The sequence below is a fragment of the Lactuca saligna genome, chromosome 8, assembly GCF_052625555.1.
Source record: "Lactuca saligna cultivar CGN05327 chromosome 8, ASM5262555v1, whole genome shotgun sequence".
Classification (NCBI taxonomy): domain Eukaryota; kingdom Viridiplantae; phylum Streptophyta; class Magnoliopsida; order Asterales; family Asteraceae; genus Lactuca; species Lactuca saligna.
In genome coordinates, this window is record NC_136424.1 from 141,102 (window position 1) to 145,494 (window position 4,393).

At 32.2% G+C, this 4,393-nt stretch overlaps 1 long non-coding RNA gene across 1 annotated transcript; it reads left to right on the forward strand.

The window, feature by feature from the left end:
- The first annotated feature begins 871 nt into the window (after positions 1 to 871).
- On the forward strand, positions 872 to 2,277 carry LOC145012487 (uncharacterized). Its single transcript, XR_013664536.1, has 2 exons — positions 872 to 1,331; positions 2,037 to 2,277. It is a non-coding gene; the product is annotated as an uncharacterized LOC145012487 (long non-coding RNA).
- The last annotated feature ends 2,116 nt before the right edge of the window (positions 2,278 to 4,393 follow it).

A 4,393-nucleotide genomic window follows, 5' to 3' on the forward strand; every position in this document is an offset into this window, starting at 1 on the left:
CTAATTATTATGCCATGTCTCAATAATTAGGTCAAATTATCTTTTAACTTGTAAAAACCAGTTAACATGTGAACAAAACGTATAGTTTGTTGGTATGTTTTTTATATAAAAGAAACCATACTTGGATAGTGTTTTTTTAACTAACCAAATTTGGATGATATTTTTTTGAACGATTTTTAAGCATAGTTACTCTCCTGAGTCATTTTCCATTGTTTTTTTTTCTTAATTTTTTTTGACCCGTAAATGTTGGTTACCACAAGGTGATGTTTGAAAAAAATATATAGCTCACTGGTATTTTTCACACAAAACCCTTATTTGGATGTTGTTTTTTGAACAAACCAAAATTATATGGTATTTTTTAAAAAAATATATAGTTAACGTTATATTCCTTTTGAAAAATGATACCATTGTCCTTTATTTGGATGTTGTTTTTTGAACATACCAAAATTATATGGTATTTTTTTAAAAATATATAGTTAACGTTATATTCCTTTTGAAAAATGATACCATTGTGGAAATAATAATCTTTCATGGGTTGAAGTTTACATTTTGCAGTACGAAATATGTTTTTAAAGGTTTCAAACTCTAAGGTTGCATGGTATGAGCAACGCCGCAGGACGTATTTGTGACGTGGACACCGTCCCGTCCATGTGTTTTTTGGCGTTACGTTGTTATGGTAACGACGACGTTTTCATGAAGAAACACAACCTTTTTTTTGCTGTTTTCATGGGGTTTTCCCCTAAAATGTCACAAAAAAAAGAAATAGCCATTGCCCACACCTTTCAGCCTAAACCTCACCTCACCGAAACCTAGCAGAAAATTCTTTTATTAGTGGGGCATGGCTAGGTAGACAAACGCATGTGAACTTCAAAGATCAAGACGAATCTCTCATAAATTTAAACAAACAAAAGCGCTCCCCTCCCCAAGACTTTTCAGTGATTGACAGATCACAATCCATATTTATTAGATTACATGTTAGAAAAGTAAAGATTATAAAATTCATTTTCTGCCGCCACCATCTTCAACCCTCTTTTTATATCATCCCTTCCTCCATCTACCAATCTCACTCCACACCTAACACTCTCTCTTCTCTTTTTCTAGGGTTTCCTGTGAGTAGGAAACATTAGTGAAGTTTTTGAGTAGATGAAAGGAGCTAGATTTAACGAAGTCTATGGCTCATACTTCGTTGTCTTCTTGTGTTATCTGTCTAGATGTATCAGGATTTCTTTGTTATCTCTAACTAAAAGGTTGCTTTAGGGCTTACGTCATATGCTTCTGTGAAATCCTTGCAAGAAAGATGGAAAAAAAACCCGATTGTTCTAGCTAGGGAAGTTATGTATTGCTCTAGGTGTTGTCCAGTGAAGTTTTATATTTACCAAAATCACAAATGTTTGTTTATCTCAATTTGTGCCCTTCAATATATGTGATATGATTTGCTTTCAAAAGAATAATTAAGTAGAGATTTTGTGGGTGAACGAGTTGAAGTAGAGCTCCTTGAAGTCCAATAGAGGATCTGAGTGGGAATATCGAGCTGCTGGTCTATGGATCCCTCAAGTCCTATCTTTGTTGTTGTATAGGCTTTGTGGCTTGCATACGCCAGGAGATTCATTATCCTTTTTCTGATCCTTTTTTGGATTGAAGGGAGCTCTACACCTCCTCTTCTTTCGAGTAGAGGGTTGGATCGAGACTTTACTTTGACTAAACCTATTTGACACCCTTTTCGTATAGTTCTCACTCTTCAATGTAAAACCCATCTTAAAAATTTCGGATCTTGTATTTGCCATGTTTCTTATCTTAACCAAGTTCGGAAATTTTTACTTTTAGACGATGTCATTTTCAGATCATATTTTTGAATGCATGGTGAGAAAAATATCTGAAAATGGTTGAATGTTAGATTTTCCCTAGATCTGTCCAACATTAGTTCACTATCTTTTATCTTATTGGTCAAATTTCTATTATTGGTGTTTGAAGAAACTCAAATGCATTTCTTCTACTTGTTCTTTCTCTCATTTTGGTGCTATTTATTTCCACTGCAGGCGCTCGTGGATTCACCGTCATCAGGGAAATATGCATAGATATGAAATCAGATTCATAAATTCAATAGCAGATTTCAGTATTCCTACCTCCTAGTGTACCTTTTTCTTTTTCTTTTTCTTTTTTCTTTTTTCTTTTTTCTTTCTGTTCATCTTTTCTTTTTTCACGTTACCATCCATTATTGTTGTATGAAACTGTACTGTCCGTGAACTCGTTTTGATTGTCCTATTTTTACCTTGTTTACAGCTGCATCTTCACTCATTAGATTGAATGAACCAGTTTCTCATTTAATTACCGAAAACATGAAAGCTGACATTTTATAATGATCAATGTTATTTGTATTAGAATCATTGAAATGTTTGTTAAACAGATAGCTTTACTATTTTATTTTGACATTAAAAAATTTTAGGGATGTTCATAAAATTACCAAATTCCTTTAAGTTATATTTAAAGAAAATATAACTCTACTTTGCTGACTTAATGGCAAATATAGGGTAAATTTTAAAGTGTTTGCAAAGATGGGGTGAACTGAGATCGCTTTGCAAAGCTTGGGTAATGTTGGTGGAGTCCACACAATTTGGACGGATTGATTCCAAAACGTTTTTGATCGTTATAACTTTGCATGTTCAACTCTTCAACTTCTAAAATGCTTTTTTTTTTTTTTTTTTTTTTTTTTTTTTTTTTTAAGTATTTGTTTGTCTCTCACCGTTATATTTTGCTTATTTGCAATTCAACTTCTAAAATGCTTTTTTTTTTTTTTTTTTTTTTTTTTTTTTTTTAAAGTATTTGTTTATCTCTCACCGTTATTTTTTGCTTATTTGCAATATTAAATAAAAATTTATTTATTAGGTCTAATAAATTATACTATTTCAAAAAACTCAAGTACTTCAAAATAATATTAATACAGGGTATAATGTTACAAAATTATGAAATTGTTTGAATTGGAATTACAATTTACATCCAACACGATTTTTTAACATTTTTTTTGTTATGCCCGGTGGTGGAACCTCTGTAGGCTCAGGGGGCATGCCCCCTGCTTTTTGACATATTAATATACGTATGCATCTTGTGGTGTTCATTGGGTCAAGCTGCATTGTTACAGCTTAATCAGGTTTTTATAAAAAAAACAGAAAAACAATTTCAGGTTATTAGGTCCGTATCATGCTATAAGTCCAAATGTAGAATTCTCCAAATGTAGAATTTACTTCCAAAAGTCAGCTTATTGGAGGATGGGATACCTAGACTTATAAGCCACCAACTTATAGTACTTTCAGCCGATGTGGGATCATAATAATCCATAACATGCTAATAAGCAAATTTCATCAAGCAAAACAACAACATATGATTTCATCAAAAAAAATTATAACATTTCAGATTTCATCAAGAAAACGACAAGCATATGATTTCAACGATATTACAATACTAAAAAAAAACCGTTTTTCCAAGGGACATTTTCCTCGAGAATTCCTAGGAAAACGGTGTTTCCGAGGAAATACCGAGAAAATCCTATGCGTAGGTAAAACCCTCTTAAAAAATGTTTTGTAAGGGATTTCCGAGGAACTTTCCAACGCATTTCCTAGGAAATAGTTTTGTTGGAAGTACCGAGGGTTTTCTTAGGAAACTCTTAGGAAGATTGTTTCTGAGGAATTTCCGAGGAAGTTTAATTCCGATGAATTTCCGTGAAAGTTTATTTCCGATGAATTTTCGAGGTTTATTGCTGAGGAATCTCCGAGGAAATTTATATCCGAGGAATCTCCAAGGAAACATTTTTCTCTTTTGACCACTAAATTAATTTTTGATCAATACTAGTTAAAACATATGATTTCATATTAATATATTAATTTATAATATATTAATAAACCATAAATAAGCTTCTCTCAAAAGTCCATCCTAACAGATTGTCCTGATGATATGCAACCCAAATAGATCATGCTACTCTCGGGCGAATACATACCAATAATAGTTATGGGCTTAGACACCTAATCCAACAATCCAACCATGTTATCTACGCGAGAAAATGGATATAAGAATCTAATATAAATAGACGTACTACTTAAGATAATTATAAGACGATTCTTACCAGTTACTTCAATACTCGCGTAATGCATACCATTTATATGAAATCAAAACAGGATAGACCTTCGAATAAGTAATCCTAACTCCAAATCCACAACCAAACAAGGAACAAGAAGTAAAGCAAAGATCACAAATTCTAAGTCTATGACACGTTAGTCTCATATAACCTTAGTGTATCCACTTAGCAACTATTGACCTACTAGTAAAGATCTTTTTAGTTCTCAGATAAGTAATTATAGTAACACAATATACCCCTATAGTATTTTAATTTATGTTTTGTTCT